The sequence below is a fragment of the Pleurodeles waltl genome, chromosome 3_1, assembly GCF_031143425.1.
Source record: "Pleurodeles waltl isolate 20211129_DDA chromosome 3_1, aPleWal1.hap1.20221129, whole genome shotgun sequence".
Taxonomy (NCBI): domain Eukaryota; kingdom Metazoa; phylum Chordata; class Amphibia; order Caudata; family Salamandridae; genus Pleurodeles; species Pleurodeles waltl.
Window position 1 is genome coordinate 1,704,460,737 of NC_090440.1, and position 27,475 is coordinate 1,704,488,211.

Here is a 27,475-nt window from a genome sequence, read left to right on the forward strand (position 1 = left end):
CCAGTGTTCTCTTTTTCTGATAGAGATTTCTAGCCACAGATTCCTCACCTTTTGAATATTCCCCAGGCATCAGACTGGATCCGTAAACATTCCCCCCCCCCCCCCCCTCTTCCCAGTACCTCTTTACGGCGGAAGGTTGCACTGTGCAGCTCCGCACAGACCACATTTTGCTCTGGAAGTGACGTGTGGATGCCTATAAAGATGCCATTCCCGTGTGCTGATGTCGGTTCCTTTCTTTCTGCACCTCCGGAAGTGGATTCAGAACTTCTGTTATCTCTCTGACACCCTTCTTCTTGATTTTCTTCGACATTTACCCAGGATGTATGGGATGTCAGGACTGTTACAAGCAGATATTTGTGACAGATCCCCCCCAGGTTTGCTTGTGTTGTCTTGGGGCAGCCACAACTCCAAGACCTGCAGAGACTGCGTATCAATGAACCCGAAGGCCTTCATGATACGCAACTCTGTTGCTGAGCACAAGAAGATTCAGCATCGGGACTTCAAGGCCCAATTTTGCTCCCGAAGTTGTCAGAGACACTCTAGAGGTTATTCTTCGTCACACCCAAGTCCCCTAGAAAGCATTAGAAACGCAAGACGTTAAAGTGGAGTTCTGCTCCTTTGCATCATTCGCACTCCCCTGATGATGTGTGTGGGTGATGCCAACTCTACCACTTTCAGAGTTAGATAACTTTGGAGCTGATTCTGCAGCTAGTTCCGGCACAACCAGAGCTTCTGGGGCTTCAGCCACACACCGCCAGATCAAAGAGTTCAGCGCAGCTGTGTTCCCGCTATTTGGTTCCGTGCCAACTCCCTCTGGCATGCTTCTAGGCCTCACAGAGCTGGATTATCATCAGCGGGTTTGCCTTCGGGGCCAGCTGGATGCTCTGAGCCACTTATACTCTCGATTCCAGTTCCGACAGTGGCCAAAGCCATGCTGGGTCCAGGTACATTGACACTGATTCCGACCTCTCTGCCTGAAGAGGCCCTGATTGTAATTTCCGATGCCGATCCAACGCCAGTCCAACTTTCACTGACATTGTGAGAGGATCCATATGAGGTGCCTATTTCTGCACTTGCATTACGTCAAGGCAGGCAACATTCATTGCGTTCTCTTTTTGGGACTGACCCCAATAACGACTATGACCAGCGTGATGAGTCCGCTCAGCCCTATGCCGAGCAAAATTGGTACGTGCAGGAGGCTAGTGGACTGGATACCTCAAAAGAGAGAGCCCTCTTCTTCCCTCCTGGCCCAGCCACAGAAGCATCTGCCTTTTATGCTATGGTTAGGCGTAGGGCACCTCAAGTACTTTACCTCCACCTTCTCACCATGGAGGTAAAAAGTAACAGAGGTCCTCCAACTGGGCAAGACTGCTTCCGAGCCCCTCTTCCCTTTCAATGAGGCTCTGACAAATACCGTTCTAGGGGCTTGGGCCAAGCCTTGCACTGGGCCTCCAATTAACATACATTTTCGGGTGCCATCACCCTGCACTGCACAACCAGGCCATTGTACTGCAACATCCTACTCTGGCGGGCCTTGTGGTTCTGGCCTTCACTAAACTGACCAGCCCCAATAATTTCTCCCTGACAGGGAATTAAAGCAAGTAGAGACATTTGGGAAGTGCCTTTTCTCATCTTCCTATTTCATCCTGTGTTAGATGAAGGTCTCCTGTATCTTGGACCATTGCATGCATACCTTCTGGGACTCTGTAGCATAAGTCCTCCCTGGTGTGTTGGAACACCTTCGCCCTGTACTTTTGCAGGTGATTCAAGATGGTCATGAGGCAGCAAAGTTTGATTCATTGTGGCTTGGACACCATGGACTCCATTGGGTGAGCTAGAGACACCAGCTTTGCCAAATGTGGCTTAAATCGATTGAGCTCTCAGGTGACGTCCAGTCCCCTCTGGTGGACATGTGCTTTGATGGGACCCACCTGTTCGGGGGCAAGGCAAACTCTGCCCTTGAAAGTTTCAAGGAGAGTAGGGCTATCATTCGCTCTCTAGGCCTCCGAGCCCAGTCTTGCAAACCACACCTTTGGCTGAGGTGTCACAGTCTGTCCTGCTGTAACCCGGCCTAGCAGTTTTGCGGGAGAGACCGAGGTGCCCACGGCCCCATGGTGAAGGTCAGCATGGTGCTTATTCGGACCCCCACACCCCCTGCATCCCCATCGGCCTACTGCCAAACCCCGTTAGTGTATCCTTAATGGGTCACAGATATCTGGTGGCAGGCCTACTATACGATTCTATCCAGATCGGCAAGCAATCATGACAGACAGGTGGGTCCACCAGACCATCCACAAAGGTTATGCTTTAACCTTTGTCCTTACCGCGCCTTCCACTGTACACCCAGCAACTGACAGAGGACCATCTTTTTATTTTGCGGCAGCAAATGCAAGCCCTTTTGACTAAAGGGGCTGTTGCGAGGGCCAAAGAAGTAGGACATGGTTGAAGATGGAAGCATTCTAGATGAGTGCCCTATCAATGCCTTCCTCTGGCAGGGGAAATTCAAAATGCTCACCCTAACCCAGGTTTTGTCTGCCCTCGACCATGGAGATGTTGGACCTGCAGGACAGGACACTTATTTCCATATTCCCATCCTGCTGGCCCATTGTAGCACCCCCTCAGATGTCCACAAAACTGGTGGCATCTGGTTCATCTTAGGAGGTCTGGGATGCCAGTCTTCCCCTACCTCGACGACTGGCTTTGAACGCGAGCTCACCCCAGGCAGTCGTCAACCACCTCCAGACTACGACAATCCTCCTTTCATCTTTGAGTTTCATTATCGATGTGCCAGTCACACCTGACTCCTTCTCAGAGACTCCCATTGTGGACATAGTTAGAGTTTATGCCTTTCCCCCAGGAAAGAGAGTCCATGGCATTCAGGCTATGATCCCGATCTTTCAGCCTCAGTCATGGATTTTAGTAAAGGCGACTCTGAGGCTGCTGGGACTGGTGAGTTCCTGCATCTCGCAGGTCGAGCACGCAAGGTGGCATGTGGGTTCTGAAGAGGGATCTCAAGTCCCAGTGGGCCAAACATCAATGGGATCTCTCTGACCACATTCAAATTTCAGAGGAGACTGTGAAATATTTACAGTGTTGACTACTGGACCACAATTGGGTCAACAGCAGTCCCCTTTCCCTTCTTCACCCAGAGCTGAGAGTGGTGACCGATGTGTTGCTGCTGGGTTGGGACGGCCACGTGGGAGAGGTGGAGATCAAAGGCCTCTGGTCTCCAGCAGAGTCCCAGCTCCATATTAATCTTCTAGTGCTTAGGGCCATCCACTTGGCGCTGAAAGCCATCCTGCTCTCCATCAAGGACAGGCTAGTACAGGTGCTCACAGGCAACACCACCACCATGTGGTATTGCAACAAACAGGATGGGGTAGGACCAAAGAATATGTGCCTGGAGGTTTTGCACTTCTGAAAATGGCCGGACCGCCATAGGATCTTCCTAGTGGCGGGCCACCTAGTGAGCTCTTTCAATGCAAGGGTGGATGAACTCAGCTGTCTGCGCTTGCAAATCATGAGTGTCAATTACATCCAGAGGTGGAACAAGGTCTGTTTCACGAATGGAGAGACCCTTGACCTGATCTATGCACCACCGCAGAGAACGAGCAGTGTCGGCACTTCTGCACGTTGGAGTTTCCAAGGCATCTCTCACTCTGAGACGCGTTCCACCTCCAGTAGACCTCAGAACCCCTGTATGCTTTTTCACTTATACCACTCATGCGTCAGGTTCTCAAGAAGATCAGGACAGACCAGACCCACGTCATCCTAGTGGCTCCAGATTTGGCTCTGCGATTATGGTATTCAGAACTCTTGGTCGTGAACATATGCTCTCTGGTCAAGCTGTTCCTCCAGGAGGACCTGCTGTCACAGCAACAGGGCAGGGTTCTGCATCCAGGTTTTCACAACCACCACCTTTATGGGTGTAGATTTAGTGGGGGCAGCTGAAAAACTTTGGCCTTCCACCGGATGTGGTTGATGTTATCTTGGCAGCCAGGCGTCACTCTGAAAAAACTCTATACGTCCGTCATCGGGACAAATTTGTTTTTGGTGAGGGACTTAGAAGAAATAATGGAACATCAGACAATTTGGGCTGGAGGGGGTCAATCTGGTGTCTCCTTCTCAGCAAAGACATGCTTTGGGCGGAATTAAGGGTTATTTGTTGCACCTTTTGCCCTTCCTGCGCTTGTCAGATCATCCCTACTTGTTTAAGTCACCTGTTGTGACATGTTTTTAAAAAAGGTTGCAATATGTTTCCCCCTTCTCCTTTTGTCATGCCCCAAAGGAACCTTAATCTGGTCCTGACTTATCTGATGTTTACTCTATTCGAGCCGCTTCACAGCTGGCCCTTACGGCTCCTTATCATTGAAACTGTGTTCCTTATTGCTATCGCCTTGACACAGTGGATTAGTGAGTTTAAGGCTCAGTGTCACTCAGCCTTACACCACCTTCTTCCCAGACAAACTGGTTCTGTAGATGTGGGCATTCCACCTGTCGAAAGTTAAGACGCCGTTCCACATCAGTCAATCCATCACCCCGTCAGTTCTCTATATCCTGACTTACCCTCTAAGAAGGAAGAGAGGCCCCATCGCTTGTACCCCAAAAGAGAACTCCGGTGGAAGAAAAGCTCTTTGTGAGAGTGAAAAAATGCAAGGCTGTGCAGAAGCAGGCAATCTCCTACTGGATCGCACTCTGCTACACACTTGCCCCCAGAAGGACTGTGCTCATTCTACCACGGCCAAAGTTGCCACCACTGCTTTAGCATGCAGAGTCCCTCTACTAAGCAGTTGCCAGGTGGCATATGGGCACCCCTCCATATGTTCATGAGGCACTATTGTCTGCTGGACAATGGGGCTTGTTGAGTGGGGCATTTTGCCCCCTCAGTCCTGCAGGACTTTTTATGGGTTGAGTCCACTCACAGATCTGCTTCCAAATAGGCACTGCTTTGATATTTATTCAGATGGTGAGAAATCTGCACTAGAAGTCTCTATCAGAAGAGCAAGTTACTTACCTTCTGTAACTCTGTTTCTGGTAGAGAGACTATCTAGCTGCAGATTCCTCACCAACCCTCCCATCCTCCCCATTCTGTGATTGGACTGTATCCTTTAATAAGATCACAATCTACTTTTGAGCCTTCATGTTTGGAGGCATGGAGAGTCTCAAAAGCAATTGATGTCAGCATGCAGGCGTGGTGCCTTTATAGGCCCCCGCACGTCAAATCCAGAACGGAATGGGATCAGTGTGGAGCCACACAGTGTCACCTTCCAGCGCGCTGAGGTACTAGGGTTAAAAAAGTGTTCAATGGCATGTGTGGCTGTAGATACACATGCTTTGTTTAAGTCTGCCATCTAGTGTTGCGCTGGGAGTGTTACAGGTTGTTTTTCTTCAAAGAATCTTTTCGAGTCACAAGATCGAGTGACCGCTCCTGTCAGTGATAGTTCTTTGTTAGATTGTTTTCTCTCTGCCGTCTGGTTTGGACGTGTTTCTTCTCGCTCCGGTAGCTCTCGATTCGGTCTCTTTTGAACTTTACTTTCCAGATTTCTTTCGACGTCTGTATAGTTTCAATCGCGTTTTTCAACACTTTAATCAATCGATCCGATTTTCATCGTCTGGGTCGGTTCAGTGTCCTTAGCGGCATCCGCTCCTTTTGTAGGCTTACTTTTCCAACTACTGTTGAAAAATGCAAGGCTAATGGGACAAACTCCATTTAAGTTCTGTCCTCGATGCCACTTCAAGTTTCCGTGCATGGATCAACACTTGGTGTGTAATTTGTGCTTGTCCCCAGAATGTAAGGAAGAGACCTGCGACACCTGTAGGTCTGTTCGATCCAAAAAGACACTCTGGGTCTGAGGGGCACATCAGTTAGAATTGGCATCGAAGACAACAGACGACACTCTGGACATCTTCGGTGAGGAATACACAAGAAAAAGTTGGACACCAGACAGCCTTTTCGATCCGAGACTGAGTCGGACCAAGATTATGACATTGAGAGCCAGTCGATTCCAGCAGCACAGCACTTGAGTACACCAGCCCCATCTCAGTAGGCAAAGATGTTAAAAAAGACTTCCAAGATGGTTATCGGTCCACTATTGTCTTCAGGCCATGGTAGGATCCTAAAAATACATTTGGATGCCCCACCCTCTGGTTCGGCACTGAAATTCATAAAGACCAAGATGCGCTGGGCATCGACCAAAGACTCAATGCTATCCCAATCTATATCGGGATTGAGTTGAACATTCGAATTGACCACCTCAGCATCTAAAAAGCAACCATATGCTTCGGTGCCAGCATTTTTAGCTTGAAAAAAGATTTTGGTACCGAAAATTTCAGAACTGAAAATTATACTTGGCAAAGACTCTACAGTATCAACTGAAGAGACCTATTCTGTGGAGCCTATTTTGGAAGTCATGGATGCTCACCAGCGCAAAAATCATATACAAAAGGGAATGGGAAAATAATTGCTTCTCCTTCCGTTCCAATAAAAAGGAGACTACTTTCTAAGAAGCATTGGACACTGTTCCTCCCCCTAAGAAAGTCTCCAAAGAAAAAGACAAGTCTCCAGACCAACCTCTGCCTTCTCCTCCTCACTCTCCTATACTTCCTCCTTCTCCACTACCACCAAAATCTTCTACATATTTTATACAACCACAATTCTCTCCACAGGGGTCATCACCACCTCATAGGGATGACTTACCTGATGTTCCACAAGAAGTAGATCCATGGGATCTATACAACCCAGATCCCATTCTTCCTAATGACCCTGACCTTTATCCCGCAAGGCCTTCACCCCCTGAGGATACAACAACATATAATCAAGAGATAGCAAGGGCAGAAGCGTATCATAATTTGCAGATGCATACTGACACAATTGAAGAGGATTTCCTCTTTGATCCTTCAGCTAACACTCATAAAGAGAGTGAGTTTCTAAACATGCTACCAGGTATGCTCAGACATGCCACAGACCTATTCAAAGAACCTGTTAGGGCAAATATCATTTAACCAAGGATAGTTAAAATATAAAGCTGCACCCTCAGATCCAGTGTTTAGAAGAACACAACTACCACCAGATTCTCAATCAATCAATCACTGCATTTCTAAAGCGCGCTACATACCTGTGAGGGCCACAAGGTGCTGGGGTGGGGTGGGGCACTACTGATCGAAGAGCCAGGTCTTGAGAAGTCTTCTGAAGGCCAGCATGTCCTGAGTCTGTCGTAGGTTGGTAGGGAGAGTGTTCCAGGTCTTGGCGGCGAGGTAGGAGAAGGATCTGCCACCGGTGGTGGTTTTCTGGATACGGGGAATTGTGGCGAGGGCGAGGTTGGCTGAGCGGAGGCTTCAGGTGGGGGTGTGGAAGCTGAGTCGGTTGTTGAGGTATGTAGGTCCGGTGTTGTGTAGTGCTTTGTGTGTGTGGGTGAGGAGTTTGAAGGTGATCCTCTTGTCGACGGGGAGCCAGTGCAGGCCTCTTAGGTGGGGTGTGATGTGGCTGCGTCGGGGGACGTCAAGGATTAGTCGTGCCGAGGCATTCTGGATTCGTTGTAGTCGTCTCAGGAGCTTAGTGGTTGTTCCTGAGTAGAGGGCGTGCCTGTAGTCGAGTCTGCTGGTGATGAGGGCCTGGGTGACGGTTTTCCTTGTGTCAGGGGGAATCCATTTTAAGATCCTGTGGAGCATCCGCAGGGTGTTGATGCAGGACGCGGAGACGGCGTTGACTTGCCTGGTCATGGAGAGGGTGGAGTCGAGGATGACCCCCAGGTTGCGAGCGTGGTCTGTGGGTTCTGGGGCTGTGCCTAACGATGTGGGCCACCAAGAGTTGTACCAGGCTGATGGGGGGGTCCGAGAATGAGGACCCCCGTTTTGTCAGAGGTCAGCTTCAGTCTGCTGTCCTTCATCCAGTCGGCTACGGCCTTCATTCCTCTGTGGAGGTTGGCTTTGGCGGTGTGGGGGTCTTCGTTGAGTGATATGATCAGTTGGGTGTTGTCGGCGTAGGAGATGATGTTGAGGTTATGTTGTCGTGCGACGTGGGCGAGCGGTGCCATGTAGATATTGAACAGCTTCGGGCTGAGGGAGGATCTCTGTGGGACGCCGCAGATGATCTTGGTGGTTTTTGAGCAGAAGGGTGGGAGGCGGACGCTCTGGGTTCTGCCGGAGAGGAAGGATGTGGTCCAGGCCAGGGCCTTCTCTTGAATTCCATCGTCATGGAGGCGTGCTGATAGGGTGCGGTGGCAGACTGTGTAAAAGGCTGCTGATAGGTCCAGGAGGATGAGGGCGGCTGTTTCTCCTTTGTCCATCAGGATCCTGATGTCAGTGGCGGCGATGAGGGTGGTCTCGGTGCTGTGGTTGCTGCGAAAGCCTGATTGGGAAAGGTCCAGGATGTTGTTGTCTTCGTGGTAGCGGGTTAGCTGTTTGTTGACAATCTTCTCTGTCACTTTTGTCGGGAACGGGAGCAGGGAGATGGGCCGGAAGTTCTTGAGGTCTTTGGGGTCCGCCTTGGGCTTCTTCAGAAGGGCGTTGATCTCTGCGTGCTTCCAGCTTTCCGGGAAGGTTGCTGTCTCGAAGTAACTGTTGATTGTTTTCCAGAGGTGGGGCATGATGGTTGTGCTGGCTTTGTTGAAGACGTGGTGAGGGCAGGGGTCAGATGGGGATCCGGAGTGGATGGAGTTCATGGTTTTGATGGTGTCTTCATCGCTGACGTACGACCAGGCGGTTAGGCGGCTGGTGCTGGTGGTGGTGGCAGGGGTGGTGGTCTCGGTGGTGGGTGCGGGGGTGTCGGAGTTGAAGCTGTTGTGGATGTCTGTGATCTTGCGGTGAAAGAAGGTGGCCAGGGAGTCGCACAGGTCTTGTGATGGTTGGATGTTGTTGGTGTTGGAGCTGGGATTGGAGAGTTCTTTCACAATGCTGAAGAGCTCTTTGGTGTTGTGTGCGTTGTTGTCTAAGCGGTCCTTGAAGGCGGTCCTCTTGGCGGTCCTGATGAGTTGGTGGTATCTGCGGGTGGCGCTCTTGTGGGTTATGTGGCTGTCTGGTGTTCGGTCATGGAGCCATTTCTTCTCCAGTTTCCGACAGGTGCACTTGGAGATCTGGAGGTCTTCGGTGAACCAGGCGGCTTTCTTGTTGGTGTGGTTGGTTGTGGAGGTCTTGAGAGGGGCGAGGGTGTCGGTGCAGTCGTTTATCCACTGTTTGAGGTTAGTTGCGGCGGTGTCTGGGTCGGCGGTGGTCTCAGGGCAAGGGTGGTAGTCAGTTGGTCTTTGGTGATCTTGCCCCAGCAGCGGCGTGGTAGCTGTTGGGTGCGGTGGTGTGTGGTGGGTTTCCTGAAGGTGAAGTGGACGCATCTGTGGTTGGTCCAGTGGGGTTCGGCGGTGTGGCTGAAGGACACATGGGGGCTTGTGGAGAAGATGGGGTCCAGCGTGTGTCCAGCGGCGTGGGTGGGTGTTGTCACGAGCAGAGTCCAAGGTTGGCGAGGTTGTCGATCAGGGCGGTGGAGTTGGCGTCGTTGTTGTTCTCGAGGTGTAAGTTCAGGTCCCCGAGGAGGATGTAGTCTGTGGAGGCGAGGGCGTGGGTGCTGACGAGGTCGGCGATGGTGTCGCTGAACTGTGGTCATGGTCCGGGTGGTCTGTAGACGAGTGTTCCTCTGAGGGTGGTGTTGGGTTTGGTGTGGATCTGGAAGTGCATGTGCTCGGCGGTGGTGAGGGTGTCGTCGGTGTTGGTCGAGACTCGGAGGGTGTCCTTGTGGATGATGGTGATTCTCCCGCCCATTCCGTTGGTGCAGTCTCTGCGGGAGATCTTGTAGCCCTATGGGACGGCAATGGTGATGTCTGGTGCTGAGGTGGCGTTCAGCCAGGTCTCCCTCAGGAAGGTGACTTCGGGGGTGGTTGTGTCTATGAGGTCCCAGAGTTCGATGGCATGCTTATGAGCGGGTGTCAAGGAGGATGCAGTGGAGATGGTTGGGTTCTCTGGATGGTGGTTTGGTGGGCTGGATGCTGGTGAATCTGCAGTTCCGGCAGGCGAAGGGCCCTTGGGTGCGCTTCGGGGTGGCCCGGTAGCAGGGGTGGTCTCGTCCAGTGTCCAGGGGTCCTGGCGCTGGGAGCGGTCCAGGCACGGACGGGCGCAGACGGGCTTCCGCGCGGCGACCTCCATAAGAGGCGAAGTGGGAGGGAGGAGCAGCTGGGAGGCGTGAGTGGGGTGGCAGAAGTTAAAAGGGGGCGGGCCGCAGGGGAGCAGCGGTGGGAAGTGGGGGGGGGCACAGAGGGCAGTGGCGCAAAAGGGAGCGCCTAGCAGAGATACAAAAATGAGAGACCAATAGCAGAATGCCAAAATATAAACAACAAGTTACAAGACAATTTGGGAGAAAAAAAGATTAGCAGTACAACCAACAGTCACCAGGGGCGGCGAACCCTCGGCAGCAGCGGGAGTGAGACACGGCACCCAGGAGGAGCCGTACGGCGTGGGGAGCGACCCGAGGTCAGGTCACACTCACTGCCGCGCGGTGACCTCCATAAGAGGTGAAGTGGGAGGGAGGAGCAGCTGGGAGGTGGGAGCGGGGCGGCCAATGGGCGAGGGCACGGGAGACAGAAGGTAAAAGGGGTTGGGGCTGCAGGGGAGCAGTGGCGGGAAGTGGGGGGCAAGGGGGGCACAGTGGGCAGTGGCGCAAAAGGGAGCGCCTAGCAGAGACACAAAAATGAGAGACAAAAAGCAAAAGCAGAATGCCAAAATATAAACAACAAGTTACAAGACAATTTGGGAGAAAAAAAGATTAGCAGTACAACCAACAGTCACCAGGAGCGGCGAACCCTCAGCAGCAGCGGGAGTGAGACACGGGCACCCAGGAGGAGCCGTGCGGTGTGGGGAGCGACCCGAGGTCATTCTGTAGTGGTAAGTGCGTCACGAAAGCGTGCTAATAGCCTGTCTGCAGGGGATGCTCCTCCTCCAGATAAGTAAAGTAAAAGTGGGCAAAAGGTCAAGCTCAAGCGGCAAATCACTGGAGAATTGCAAATTCTCAGGCACTCCTGGCGTGGTATGTCAGAGCCCACTGGGACGAAATGAAAGAACTACTCTAGTATCTTCCACAAGAACACCAAAAAGGGGGGGCAGTAGATAGTCGCAGGAGGGCAGGCCATCTCAAATAACTCAATCGGATGTGCCATTGCTGCAGCTGATACAGCAGCATGTGGCGTGAACACTAGTGTTCTTATATGAAGACATGCTTGGTTGAGATGCTTAGGCTTCAAACCAGAAATACAACAAGCACTCCTTAACATGCCTTTTGATAAGGAGCATTTATTTGGCCCGGAGGTTGATGCCACTATTGATAAGCTGAAGAATGACTGTGAAACAGCTAAAGCTGTGGGGGGGGGCCTTACTAACTACGCCAACTAGGAGTAATTTGCGTAGGCCACAATTTAGGCGTGGTTTCACAACATCATCCAAAGAGCCTTTCAACAAGGAACACACTTTTACAACAGGGGCTCCTTCAGAGGATCTTATAGAGGCTCAAATAACAGAGGAGAGGTAAAGCATCCACCTCTAGAGGCTCTCTCTCCAATACAAAAGAGTAACTTTTTACAAATTCCCACAGCACATGCATCCCCAGTGGAGGGAAGATTGGCAAACCTTTATCCCCAATAGTCCAATATCACCACAGATCAATGGGTTATATTGATTATCCAACATGGCAATTGTCTAGAACTCATTTTCACTCCACCACATATTCGTCCTCGTATTCAAAGCTCTCATACAACCATCTCATTCTCCTAAAAGAAGAGGTACAGTCGCTTCTTCTCAAAGGGGCTCTAGAAACAGTTCCCCTATCTTAACAAGGGTTAGGAGTATATTCACTATACTTCCTTAAACAAAAGAAAGACGGTTCCTTAAGACCAATTCTTGATCTCCGACCTCTCAACCTATAATACTTTCAGAACACTTTCATTTGGTAATTCTGCTAGATGTTATTCCCCTATTACAGCAAGGAAAATACATGGCAGCATTAGATCACAAAGATGCTTATTTCCACATTCCTATACATTCAACAGATCGCAAGTATCTCTGTTTTGTTATTGCGGGAAAGCATTATCATTTCAAAGTTCTACCACTCAGGGTAACAACTGCTCCCAGAGCTTAGCTCTAGTAGCTGCATTTCTCAGAAGGCAACACATTCACGTCTTTCCTTACTTGGACAACTGGCTCATAAAAGCAAATATCATCCGAAAATGTCAGGAGTATACTCAGTACACAGTAAATTTTCTGCACACTTTGAGATTTACAATAAACTATCTCAAATTCCATCTTCAACCTGCCCAGATACAGCCATAATTGGGAGCAATTCTCAATACTCACTCAGGATTGGCATATCCAAACCCAGCAAGGATTCAGGCTTTTCAAAATCTCCTGGCTCATTTACAGGAGAATCATACTTACACAGTGAAACTAGTGATGTCACTATTAGGGATGATAGCCTCATACATTGCCGTCGTCCCTCATGCAAGACTACACATGCTTCCACTACAGCACTGTCTGTCTCGTCAGTGGTCTCAGTCACAGGGTCATCTTCAGGATCTAGTGTTGTTGGACCACCAGACTCACCGCTCTCTGCAATGGTGGAATCCCACCAACCTTACAAAAGGGCGGCCCTTTCAAGACCCTGTGCCTCAGATCTCTCTCACGACAGATGCATTACAGATGAGTTGGGGAGCGCACCTCAACAACCTTACAATACAAGGAAAATGGGATCCCATTTAACAAACGTATCACATCAACTAACTGGAGTTGCTAGCAGTCTTCCTAATGCTCAAAAATGGTTCTAGTCCATACAGACAACATGACAACTTTGTATTATCTGCAGAAACAGTGGGGGGGGGGGAACACTCATCTGAATTGTCCCTTCTAGCTCAGACAATTTGGAAGTGTGTGATTCACAATCACTTACTGGCAGAATATCTCACAGGAATGGACAGTCAGTTTGCGAACCTGTTGAGCAGGGCACAGCAACACTCATAAGTATTTCACCAATACTTTCACCTCTGGGGAACACCAGAAATAGATCTCTTTGCCACTGCAGAAAACAAAACTTCACGTCCAGATACCTACACCCTCAGTACAAGGGCAATGCTCTATGGATGAATTGGTCAGGGATATTTGCTTACGCTTTTCCACCTTTCCCACTCATTCCATTTCTGGTTTGAAAACTGAGAGATACATCATTCACCATGATCCTTGTAGCTCCCACATGAGCACGTCAACCTTGGTACACAATACTGCTGTATCTGTCTGTGGTTTCCCATCACAAACTTCCCAACAGACCAGACCTTTTGACCCCAAAAAACTCAATCTTGTGATATGGCTCTTGAAGTCATAGAGTTTGGGTATTTACAACTTCCTCCTGAATGTATGGACATTCTTAGGGAGGCACATAAACCTACAACTAGACAGTGTTATGCTGCAAAATGGAAACGTTGTGTATGCTACTGTCAAACTAAACACATTGATCCACTTAAAGCATCAGTACAGGACATTGTTTATCTGCTACATTTACAAAAGGCAAATTTAGCATATTCATCTATTAGACTACATTTAGTAGTTATAGTTGCTTCCCTTCAAAACAGACAACATATTTCTTTGTTCAGAATTCCTGTAATTAAGGCATTAAAGGAAGGACTTAAGAGTTATTCCACCCAGGGTTCCTTCTGCTCCGGTATGGAACTTTAACATTGTCCTTACTAGACTTCTGGGTCCACCATTTGAACCCCTGCACTCCTGTTCTTTGCAGTTTCTTTAATGGAAAGTTGCCTTTTTGGTAGCTATCAATTCTCTATGACGTGTAAGTGAGATGCACGCTTTCACTTTAGAGGAACCTTTCTTCCAAATACATAAAGATAGAGTAGTCCTTCGGACAACCTCTTAATTTCTCCCTAAAATACTTTCACCATTTTACATTAACCAATCAGTTGAACTACCTGTATTTTTCCCACAGCCAGACTCAGTCGCTGAAAGAGCTCTGTACACACTAGATGTAAAATGAGCTCTCATGTATTACATTGACAGGACTAAAGGTTTTAGAAAATCTAAACAACTGTTTGTAGCATTTTCAATGCAACACAAGGGGAATCTGTTCTTTTAAAATGGAACAGCTAGATGAATAGTCAAGTGTATTTTAACCTGTTATCTCCAAGCTAAAAGACAATTACCAACACAGCCTAAAGCACACACTTCCAGGAAAAAAGACGCTTCTATGGCTTTTTTTTTAGTAAACATTCCTTTAGCAGATATTTGTAAAGCTGCTACTTGGTTTCCACCACACACGTTTATTAAACACTATTGTGTAGATGTTTTAGCTCGCCAACAGGAGAATGTTGGCCAAGCAATCCTCAGGACACTTTCAAGCTACTCCAACTCCTACAGGCTATCCACCGCTTTACAGTCTATGCAAAGCACTTGTATCTACAGCCACGCATGCCATTGAACAGAAAATGTTACTTATCCAGTTGACATCTGTTTGTGGCATATAATGCTGTAGATTCTCATGCGCCCTCTCTCCTCCCCGGAAGCCTGTAGTCATAATAAAAAAATATTGTACATATGTATGTACACTGCATGGGCATCCTTTTTTATTTACTATTTATCTATATATACACTCTTTACCTCACCTGCCTGCGGGAAAACAATCTAACAAAGTGCTCGATGCCCATGCACACACTATCGATGAGAAGAGGAGTCACTCGAACTCGTGATTCAAAAAGATTCTTCGAAGAAAACAACTTGTAACACTCCAAGCCCAACCCTAGATGGCAGACTTATGCAAAGTATGTGAATCTACAGCACTGCATGCCACAAACAGCTGTCTACTGGGTAAGTAACATTTTCCTTTCGGATCCAATCTGACACCTGAAGAATGTTCAAAAGGCAAGGATTCTGCAGCTAGATAGTCTGTACAAGAAAGAGCATTGTTGCAGAAAGTAAATAACTTGTTCTATCAACTCATGTCATATTTTCAACATAGTGTAAGTTACATATGGATTTTGTTTAACACAAAATACTTATATATAATCCACATACTTGCTCTTACAAGTAACTGTCATTTTGATTGTACTTTTCCTACCATGGTTTAAGGTGAAGTCTTGTAAGGTTTTTTTGTGCTATTTTTCAGACTTTGGAATGATTACATGTAGGAAGCTGGCTCTGTATAAAAGTTAGATATAGTGTGCACAGAGTCCAGGGGTTCCTGAGAGGCTTGACAGGGGCAATAATAGATAATACTAATGCTCTATTTGTGGTAGTGTGATCGAGCAGTTAGGCTTATCAGAGGGTAGTGTTAAGCATTTGTTGTACACACACAAGCAATAGAAGACACACTCAATGACTTGGCTCCTGGCCAGTAGGATTTTATATAGAAAAACATGTTTTGTTAATTTATTTCTAGAACCACAAGATTCAGTTTGCAGGTAAGTACATAAAATGTAAGGTACTTTGCATAGTTATAATTAGAACTTTGAATGGAATCAACAATGTATACAATTGTCTTTAAATGGCAAAAAGCTATTTTAAAAATGGACACAGCAATTTTCAACAGTTCCTGGGGAAGAAAAGATTGTACAGCTTTACAGGTAAGCATTCAACTTAAAGTTCCTATCTCCAGGTTTTAGGTAGTCCGTCGTTGGGGGGTTCAAATTACCCACAAACACCCACCACCAGCAACACGGGGCCGGTCGGGTGCAGAGGTCAAAGGAGAGCCCTGTTAACGTGGGCCCTCGGAGGGTAGACCAGGGGTGTTCAATAGAGGACAGGAGAGGCCCCATGTAGGCAACAAACACACACCCTCAGTGGCACGAGGGCGGCCGGGTGCAGGGTGCAAACAGGGTGTTGGGTTTCCAATGCAACTCCATGGGGGTACCCCGGCAGTCACTTAGAGGCTGCAGCTGCGGTCCGGGGGAGGGGTTGTCACGGGCACACCACGGGTCGGGCAGGTAACAGGGCCGCCTGCTGGCCGATGCTGCACTGGAGGGGGGTGGTCAGGTTCTCCAAGGCCTGGGGCTGCGTGTGCAGTAGGTCCTTTAGGTGTCGGATATCTTTGGCCGGAGCTCTGGTCAGGGGGGTCATCTAGATTCCCTCTGCAGGCCTTGTCGTAGGGACTTGGAGGGGTCAGCCCAGGATGGGCCCTTGTTCCCAATTCTCTGGGGACCTTTTCTTGATGGGTGTACCACCTGGACACGGGCCGTGGGCATCGGGTGCACAGGGATCAGGAAATACGCTTTCGGAGTGAGGTGGGAGTCCTTAGTTGAAAGTTTCTTTTGAACAGAGCAGCTGTCCTCAGGAGTTCTTGGTACTTTGGGGTGCAGGTCAATCCCCCGGAGTTGTCAAAGGTCACTGGGCCCGCTGGATGTGTTGCTGTTCATCTTGCAGGTACTTTGAAGCAGGAGATAAGCCGATAGGGCCGGGGCCAAAACAGTTGTTGTCTTCCTTCTTCTCTGCTGGGGTTTTCAGCTTAGCAGTCCTTCTTCTCTTTGTAGGTCGCCAGGAATCTGGTGAGCTGGGTTCAGGGGAGGCTCTTAACTCCTAGATTTAGGGGCATGTTAGGGTCAGAGGGCAGTATCCAATGGCTACTGTCCCTGAGGGTGGCTACACCCTCCTTGTGACCACTTCCTTTGGGGAGAGGAGCACATTCCTATCCCTATTGGTCCATGTCCTCCAAAACAAGATGGAGGATTCTTCAGGGAGGGGGGTCACCTCAGCTTTGGACACCTTAGGGGTGTTCCTGGCTGGAGTGGTCACTCCTCCCTGTTTTCCATAATTTTCCTGTCTGACTTGCCGCCAAAAGTGGGGATTTGTCCAGGGGGCGGGCATCTCCACTAGCTGGGGTGCTCTGGGGTACTGTAACCCGAGGCTTGAGCCCCTGAGGCTCACCGCCAGGTGTTACAGTTCCTGTGCACTGTTAGGTGGCGTCAGTGGATTCTGTGGGCGTCGTTGGCATCGTGGTCGCCATGATGACGTTACCGTCATATATAGGTGCCACCCTGGTGCGCTGAAGTCAGTGATTTTCTTTCCGCGCCAGCCTATGCGCAGATCCGGAGAAGAGTTACCCCGTCATTTTTTTTTACTAACTACGGCATTTGGTCTAATTCGCTATTGACAAGTTTTAGTTTGCGTCAAGGGATGTCCTGTAAAATCAGATTCAAGCCCTACGACTCCTGTCACCGCATGACGTCGGTGACGGATCTGAACCTCGTGTGCCTCTGGTGTTTGGAGTGCGACCACGACCCGAAGTGTCGGGCCATGAACCTGAAAGCTTTGAGGGAGCGGTCCCTGAAGCTCATGGCAGCCCGACACTCGACTCTGCATCGTTCCCGTTTGAGAGGAAGGTCAGGAGACTGGTCGCAGAGTCACCACCAATCTTCTTTGTCCAAGTCATCTGGACATTCGGGTAAGAAGGAGTTGAAGAAGGCAAATCATTCTTTGACTTTGTCCCGTCACTCGCACGACGCGGGAAGAGCATAGACGCTATAGGCCTCTGTCCTTGGAGCTTCAGTCTGAGTCTGCCACGCTCTCCCCGATTTTCCAGGAGTCGGTAGTACCCCTGCCCAACTTGAGTTCTATGAGGCCATGCGCCTCACATTTGGGCAGGCCGACCCACCCGTGGTGCCTTCGGGCCCAGGGGGGTCAGTGAGGGCCTCTTCGGGCTCCAAGTCGGCGACTTCGGTCCCGACTCCAGAGGGTCAGACGTCGATGCTTCTGGTATCAATTGTGCCCACAGTCGATGTCGACCCTATACTTATTCCTGATGACCCAGAACCGTAATGACGTTGTTCAATGCCGATTCCATTTCCGTGGGCTCTGCTTTGGCCAGGATTGATCGTGAACCCTATTACTATGGGCATGGATACGGGAATAGTGTGGAGGGGTCGCTTGAGCCTGAACTGGATACCTCCCCTGACACTAGCTTGTTTTCTCCGCGTACCGTGGCTACGGAGGAGGGAGCGTCTCATTCTATGGTGGTGAGAAGGGCTGCTGTGGTTTTGAACCTCAAGCTTCCTTCTGTGGGGGTCAGGCCTAACCTCCTGACCGAAGTGCTTCAGCCTGGGGCCTCCAATTCAGAACCTCTTCTTCCATTCAACAATGCACTTGAGCACATCTGGCTTTTCGGGGATGTCCAGCAATCTTTGATGGATATGCCCTCCGATGGCACTCGTGTCTTCGGAGACAAGGTGGACTCAGCGCTCGAGTGCTTTAAGGATTCCTGGGCTACAGCTTGGTTCCTTGGTCTCGCCGCTGCTCCTCGCCCCCCTCAGTACATCACTCGCCCCTTTCGCGGCTACGGAAGGGGCGGCTAACCAACTGTGTCCATTTCCACTGGGCCACCGACGCGCGCATGCTGTACAGCCCCTCCGCGCACGTGGGCTCCACCGAGCTCGTGGATAAGGGAGCCAGCTGGCTCCCCAGTCCACCCCCTCCTCTGCCTCAAAACCTTCCTAGTCTATTGGGACATCTGTTATCAGTTGGCGGCAGGATTCACCATCAACTGCCCCACTGGGAATTCATTACAACAGACAGGTGGGATTTACAGATCATCCGAACGGGCTACTCCCTCCCCTTCTAGACTTCTTCTCCAGCCATGCCACCATCATTCGTTCATTTGTCGGAGGATCATTTGGCTCTCCTATGCAAGGAGGTCAGGGCTCTCTTGGCCAAGGGAGCCATACAGAGGGTCCCTGTGCCAGACGTAGGTCGTGGTTGCTATTCCCGCTAGTTTCTGGTGCCCAAAAAGGTGCTTTCTGCCCTGGACCCTGGAGACTGGATGGTTTTGTGGGGCTTGCAGGAAGCCTATTTCCATATTCCCGTCCTGCCGGCCCACAGCTGTTACCTACAATTTGTGGTAGGTCACAAGCACTTTCAGTTCACTGTGCTCCCCTTTGGCTTTACCAGTGCCCCTTGGGTGTTCACGAAAGTGGTGGTAGTGGTTGCAGGCATCCGCCCAGGTTAGAGGTTCCAGTCTTCTTCTACCTCGACGACTGGCTGTTGAAGGCAGACACGCCCCTGAAAGTCGTCTCCCACCTCCAGACTACACCAAACCTCCTGCATTCGCTGGGGTTCACTATCAACGTGCTGAAGTAACACCTGACTCCCTCTCAGACAATCCCTTTCACCAGGGCTATTCTGGACACAGTGCAGTTTCGGGCCTGTCCCCCCGAACAGCAAGTCCACGATATTCAGGCTGTAAGTCTGATGTTTCATCCTCCATCCTGGATTTCAGTGAGACTAACTCTCAGGCTGTTGGACCTCAAGCCTCCTGCATCCTTCTTGTGACAAATGCCCATTGGTATATGGGGGCTCTGAAGTGGGACCTGAAGTTCCAGTGGACACAGCATCAGTAGAATCACTCTGACCTGGTCCAGATATCGGAGGGAACTTCAAAAGTCCTGCAGTATTGGCTGACAAACTGCAATTGGGTCAGTGGCAGATTCTTCTCCCTTCCCCATCCAGAGCTGACTGTAATGACAGATGAGTCACTCTTTGGCTGAGGCAGCCTTCTGAGAGAGATAGAATCCAGAGGACTCTTATCTACAGCGGAGTCCGAGTTTCACATCAATCTACTGGAGGTCTGGGTGATCCAGTTAGAATTGAAAGCCTTGCTTCCTTCGATCAGGGGAAGGCTAGTGCAGGTGTTCTAAGACCACACCATCACCATGTGGTATTGCAACAATCAGGGCAAGTGGGGTTGTGGATCTTTTAGCAAGAGGCTCTGCGCCTAAGGATATGGCAGAAATGTCTGGCCATTTCCCTGGCGGTTCAACACCTACAAGGCTCTCTGAATCCCAGGGATAGACAGACTCTGCCGTAGGTGCTGAGCCGATCACGAATGGCGTCTTTATATAGAGGTGGTACAAACTCATTCAAGTGTGGAGAGCCTTGCTTAGATCTATCTGCCACCACCTAGAATGCAGAATGTCAGCAGTTTTGCGCACTGGAGTTTACAAGGCAGTTCTCACTCAGGTGCTTTTCGTCTTGAGAGGAACTCAGGCCTCCTGTACACCTTTTTGCTGATACCACTCCTGCCCAGAGTTCTCAAGAAAGTCAGGAATGACTGGGCCAAAGTCATTTTTGTGGCTCCGGATTGGGCACAGAGAGTTTGGTATCTTGTGCTTCTGAGCATGAGCATTGGTCCTCCGGTTAGGTTGATCCTTCGGGAGGAACTTCTGTCACAGGAGAGGGTTCTACCCCCGAACCTGAGCACTCTCCACCTTCATGCATGGAGATAGAGTGGCGACAGTTGACAGCTTTCAGCCTTTCTCCCAAAGCCTGTGATGTTGTTCTGGCAGCCAGGCATCCTTTCACCAAGACAGTATATGCCTGCTGTTGGGACACATTTGTGGCTTGGTTTGCATCCAGATATGTTGATCCACTCTCTGCACCCTTATCACAGGTTCTTTCATTAGTCCTTTCTTTGGCCCAGCAGGGCTCTGCTCTGGGAACTGTTAAATGTTATGTGTCTGCAATTTCTGCATTTTTGGGGGTTCCTGGACCACACTTCTTTGTTTAAGTCATCTGTTGTGGCTAGGCTCCTAAAAGGACTACAACATGTGTTTCCCTCACAGGCCTCATTTGGATATTAACCTAATCCTTACCTTCCTCGTGTGTGCCCCCTTTGAGCCATTACACAGCTATCCACTCTGCTTGCTGATCATCAAAACAGTCTTTCTGGTGGCCATTACATCGACCAGGAGAGTAAATCAACTACAGGCCCTCTGTTACAGCCTCCTTATACAAATTTTACAGAGACAAGCTGATTCTGAGAACCCAAGCCTCTTCAGTCAAATACATTGTGATATCTTCTCATGTAGGCCAAAACATCACCTTGCCTATCTTCTTTGCTCCTCCTCACCCTTCTAAAGAAGAGGAAAGACTTGACCGTCTGGACCCAGAAAGTGTGTTCTCGTTCTACATTGATCGAACAAGGGAGTTCCAAGTGTACAATCAACTCTTTATAGGATATGTGGAAGTAAGAAAAGGGAAGGCAGTTCAGAAATGGACTATCTCATGATGGATAGTGCTCTGCATAAAAATCTGATTCACACTGACCAAGAAGCAACCCCCTCAATGTTTGCATTCACACTTTACCAGAGCCAAGGCTGCGACCACTGTGTTAGCCCGCAGAGTTCATGTCCTGTATATCTGTCAGGCAGCAGCCTGGGTGCCTTTGCACACTTTCAACAAGCACTACTGACTATATGGTCCGGTCCATCTTGACTGGCATTTTGCCAGTTCGGTCCATCAGACTTTTTAGTCTAACTTGTTCCCAGACCCGCCTCTGGGGAGGTATTGCTTGGATATCTATTCTAAGGTAAGGAATCTACAGCTAGAAGTCTCTAGCAGATAAACTAGTCACTTACCTTTGGTAACGCCTTATCTGTCTAGCCGCAGATTCCTTCTCTCTTCTATCCTCCCCACTCTGCAAACTGAGATATTAGGGCCACCTTTATGAGGGTCTTAGTGCTGCAAACCAGTGTGTCAGTATCATTCGTGGCTCTGCCCTTCTGGTGTTGAAAATAACAAAAGAAACTGATGTAAGCGCGCTGGGACGCGGCCTACGTGGGCACCACAGACGTCATATCCGGGCCCACCAACATAGAGCCAAGCAACTCCACCTACCGGGGTTCAGGGGTACTGCTTGAAAATGTTCATATACAGTCTGACACCTGGAGAATATTCTAAGGTAAGGAATCTGTGGTTAGATGGAGTCTCTACCAGATAAGGTGTTACCAAAGATAAGTATCTTGTTATTTGAGGAAAACAGCCCTAAATCTATCTCAGTCATATAACTATTGTCTTTAATGTGTATCATTTTGTTCCATGCAAATTCTTTTTTACTTCACCCGACCATTAGCTTGACAAACAGGGTGAATAACTCTGAAAGCTGTTGCTTGGGTTTTGGGGGAAAATATCCATATAGAAAAAAAAGATATTGCTCTTCAAGCAAATCTCCATCCTTTCTATTAGCATTTTATTGTGTTACTGCAGTTCTGTCTTTATATGAGGAAATGGCGGCTTGCTTTCATTCCTATTGTTGGGATCAGCTTGTACAACTCATTCCAAGGGACATTTGATAGTTGTAATTGCAGATCTGAGGTATGAATTTAAGGAGGTATGAATTTAAGTTACTCATAATCAGTGCTAAGAAAAAATGATATATTTTTATGTGTTTTCAAATAGCATGCCTTTGGCTGAGACAGTTGGTCTCCTGGTAGTCATTGTCTATCTTTGTGGTTTTCTGGTCAAAAGTATGTTGTTGGTGTTATGGAATCTGTTGTGTTCTGAAATCTTCATTTATTTTCATGTTACAGGTTCAGGTCTTACTATTCTTTCACTGTTATTCCGTTACATTCTTATAGTCTTTGTTAGATTGGATTACAATTTTTCAAAAGTCTGACATATAATTTAATTTCTGTTTCCTTCATAGTCACGACGTTTATCCAAAATAACAATGCTGCAACCCTTATCTGCTTGTTTTATTTCTATACTTGCAAGCTCTTGAAGTTGATTCAGCGCTTTTTCTCTTAATATGTTAGATTTTCTATAATGTATTTGTTTTCTTTACCCCTTTTTTCCAAATCCTTACATACTATCTCATGATATTAATCCACTTTGTTCCATGCTAGCCGGTTCACCCAATATTTCGACTGGAGTTTCATGATGTCTTCCTCAGCTGCAATGATTATTCCTGCCAAGTTCAAAACAAATTAAGTTCCTTCAACATTGCTTCTAGTGCTTCCTCCTGTTTCTAATTCATTCAATGTATATATTATTTCTGTATCCACTATTCTTAATTTAGTTGTAGTTTGACCACCATTTGTCTCCTTCTTTGGTTTTCTGCATGTACTTTAGGCAACTTTGTGAATATAATTAAATTAAGTGACACTTGTTTCCACTTAATCAAAATGTGAGGTTGGACAAGAGGTTGGTCTTTTTTTATTACTGCAGTTTCTATATCCCTAAGTTCATAATCAGTCAGTTTCACCAATGTTGTTTCATTATCCCACGTTATATGTCCAGCCTTATGGCCCCATCCAGTGCTTAATTTGTGCTTGTTGTTTCCGGTGCTGAGCACTTATTGTGAGGGCTTGGGCTTATTCTTATGCCTCAAGCATTTGCTGCAAGCAAAAGACACATATGGGAAAGACGGAAGAAGGAAAAACTTAAAAGCGTCATAAAGGGAGAAAGTAGAAAGTTGCAGGATGAGCTGAAGGTGCAGGGGTGGTCGTAAATGGACTGAAGAGGCCCGAGATGGCTTCAGGATTACGCTGCCTCAGTATTCAGTGCCGGCAGATTTAATTACAGCAGTCTTGTGTTTAAGAGAAGGTCTTTGAGCACCGGCACCTCTTTATTTACAAATTAAGCACTGGCCCCATCTGTTATCTCACTTGTGTATCTGTTAATCTTTTCTTTGTTGTCCCCCTTCTTAGTTTCCTCTTCCTCTTGGTTTGCCCAGGATTGTTCCTCTTCCTTACGTTTTCTCATCTTGGAGCATTATTCTCGTTTGTCTGGAAAAAAGGACACTGTAGGATTCAATGTGTTATGATTTGGAGAATGTCCTTCTACTTCACTTGAATCTAGCTCTGATACACTAAGCAAGTTCAATGTATACTGCTCAACAGTAAATTTATCTAGTAATTCTTTTTTCATTAGATTACCAAAACTCTTTGCAAATATAAATATTCTACCTTCATTTAAGTCGTTTTTATGGCTTTGAAATTTATTTTGTTTTCCTATTTTTACTTCCGCCTCATGTTTGTTGATATTTTTTTCATTTTGCCCCATGTATCTTTTCAGTTCTTCTGTCAGTGTTACTTTTTTTAAGTCCTCTTCAATTTGTTGTATTTTGTTTGATCGGTCTCTCACTCTTATGTGCATGTCCAGTTCATATTTTCAATAAATCTGATGATGGTTTTAAAATATACTCTCCTCATTCTTCCAGTAAATCGACACTGGTAACCTGATGTCTTGGCATAAGATTTATTCTGAATCCTCTTGGAATTTGTTTTACTTCTAAATACTCCACCATATGTTTATTTAATTTTTGTAATTCCACTAATTTATGTTTTGTGGTGGTTTTTCTAATTTGTTCTTGTCTGTTTGCTTACTTGCTGATGCGTTTTCCGATATGTCTCGAAATAATTCTTCCACTTCACGGCTCATTTTGTTGTTGTTCCTGTGACACCATTTTGTGTTTCTTTTGTTCTGTGTTATGTAACTCCCCAACTGTAGATGTGTGTTATACTGTCCTTAATTTGCACTTTACTGTTATTTACTTTTAGTGACTATTCACTCTCTTAGACAAAAGTTATTGTTTTGTGCAAATCTAGAGATCCACAAACATGCACTTCCTTGGGAGTTGGTGGGTTCACATATCCTCCAGTCTTGCTTCACTACCATTTGATGAGTGCTCTCTGAATTTCTCCTCTGTAGGAAGCTGGCCTGGTGTGTGGTGGGTACCTGTGGTACTTACTCCTTTCACCAGGTCCATGTATCCCCTCTTAGTGAAGTGTAGGCAGTGTCTAGAAGCCAGGCTCTCTAGCGGTAGCTGTGGATAGGCAGCCAAGGCTTATCTAGGAGACATGCAAAGCTCATGCAATACCACTGTAGTCACACACAAATACACACATGAAAGAAAGCACTCAGTTGTTCAAAAATAAAGGTAATTTATTTTTGGCACAAATCACCACAAAATACTAGACAGGTGACCCACCCTTAGGAGGTATGTAATACACTAAATATATACACTAGCAATCAGAAATAGGCATAGAAGAGGTTAGAAAATAGTGTAAATAGCAATAACCAATAGTGACCCTACGGGGAGCACAAACCCATATTCTAAAAAAAAAAGTAATGCGAACAAGGTACCCTCACCTAGGTAAGTAAAATGTTTAGAGGGGAGCTGGGGGTATACGAAAACCACAAAGCTAAGTAACACAGTACCCTCTAGTGACCAGGAATGCAGGAGTAAAACACTGGATTTTCCCCAAACTACCCAAAAAGAGGAAAAGAAGAAAAAGAAGACACCGAGAAGACTGCAAGAAAACCAGTGGTGGATTCCTGAAGAAAGAAGACCTGTGGAGAGAGGGGACCAAGTCCAAGAGTCACAGTGGAGTCCAGGAGGAGTAGCAGGTACTAGCCACCCAGCTGTGGATGCAGGAGTTGGTCGACGGTAATGAAGAACAGGTCAGCACTGCAGCCCTGGAGCCGAGAAGAGTTCCTGATGGATGCAGAAGGTGTCCCACTCTGGAAGGAAGATTGCAAACGGGTGTCAGTGCAGGATTTCCACCAACAAGCCTTGGCAAAGTCAAACTTGCAGTTAGTGGAAAAGAGGTGCTGCAGGTCCAGTAGGACTCACCTCAGGCGGGGGACCCACAGGGGACCCTCAGCACCACAGAGTCCACAAAAGCAGAAGCAGCCCCCACAGGAGTCCCACAGGATGGGGGCATAGGAGTCGCAGAAGGAGCCCACTCAGCACTACAAAAGTAGATCGCACACCACAGTAGAACCACGCAGGAGGCTGTGCTTTGCAGGATGGAGTGCTGGGAGCTGCAGCTACATGTCACCTGAAGATCCTTTGGAGGAAATGCAAACAAGCCTTGGCAGCTGCAAGAAATGCAGTGCACAGGGGTACTGTCATGAGTGGGAAGGCAAAGACTTACCTCCACCAAAGTTGGACAGCTGGCAGAGAGGACCAAAAGGACTACTCCAGATCACCACCTGTGATGCAGGATCCATGTAGCTCAGCAGGAGAGGGGATCCACGTAGCCAGTCGTCGCTTGTTGTAGGGCCTGCAGTTGCAGGGGAGTGACTCCTTCACGCCACAGGAGATTCTTTCTTCTTCTTGTGCAGGCTGAGGAGTTGCAATCTTCTGAGGATGCACGGCAAGGAAATTGCTGAAAAGCTGGAAACAATGTTGCTGAAGAGTCCTTTCTTGGAAGCAGCTTAACTGGTCCTGGAGGTTCCAGTCGCTGTTCTGGAGGCCAGAAGTCAACATGAAGTTTGCAGAGGAGTCCTGCTGGAATCTTGCAAGCCAAATCTGAGGACCCACCCAAGAGAGAGACCCTAAATAGCCCTGAAAGGGGGATTGGGCACCTAACCAGGTAAGCACCTATCAGGAGGGGGCTCTGACTTCACCTGCCTGGCCTGGTCACTCAGGTGCTCCCAAGGTTCTCTGCCAACCTTAGTAACAAGATGGCAGAACGCAGGGACTCCCTGGAGGAGCTCTGGGCACCACCCCTGGGGTGGCGATGGACAGGGGAGTGGTCACTCCCCTTTCCATTGTCCAATTTCACGCCAGAGCAGGGACGGGGGGTCCCTGAACCGGTATGGACTGGTTTATGCATGGAGGGTACCAGATGTGCCCTTCAAAGCAAACCAGTTGCTTGGGGAGGCTACCCCTCCCATGCTAGTCACGCCTATTTCAAAAGGGAGAGGGTTTTACCTTCCTCTCCCAAAGGAAATCCTTTGTTCTGCCTTCCTGGGCTTAATCAAATCAAGCAGCATGAGGGCAGAAACCTGTGTGAGGGGTGGCAGCAGCTGGGCTGCCTGAAAAACCCTGTAAGACTCATGGTAGCAATGCTGGGGGTCATCTAAGGAGCCCCCAGAGTGCATGGAATCATACTTCCAATACTTGTAACAGTATTGGGGTATGATTCCGACATGTTTGATACCAAACATGCCCAGGTTCGGAGTTACCATTATGTAGCTAGACATAAGTAGTGACCCATGTCCAGTACACGCATAAAAAGGGTGTCCCCACACTCACAAAGTTCAGGAAAATGGATCTTGAGTTTGTGGGAGCACCTCTGCTAGTGCAGGGGTGCCCTCACACACAGGTACCTGCACCCTGCCCTCTGGACTGAGAGGGCCTACCACAAAGGTGACTTATAGTGACCTGGTGTGGAAACAGGTGCATGCACCTGTTTCACGCAGGCTACAATGGCGGGCCTGCAGAACCCTTTGCATGAGCTCCCTATGGGTGGCAGAATAACTACTGCAGCCCATAGGGATATCCTGAAATCCCAATGCCCTAAGTACCTAGCTACCATATACTAGAGACTTATATGGGAGGACCAGTATGCCAATTGTGGGAAGAAAAGGTTAGTAGCAACCAAATTTAGAGGGGAGCAGGATCCCAATAAACACAGTAAAACACACTGACAACAGGCAGGAAATGGGGGTCACCATGCCAAAAAGAGGGCACTTTCCTACATCCTCTATCTGTGTTATGCTGTCTTCTAAGAGCACAGCTGTCTTAGGTTTTCAGTTCCCTTTGTGACAGTCTAACGCTACCTAGGCACTCAGTCTTTACTGTCAGGTGTGCCGTAGAGTATTTGTAGGGACCTCTCACACAATTATGTTAACAGCAATTCCTTACAAAAATAGATGACTTTGCACACTGATAGAAATGGGGTCTCTAGTTGGCAGTCGGTTTGCACCCTGTCCAAGTAGGGACCCTCACTCTAGT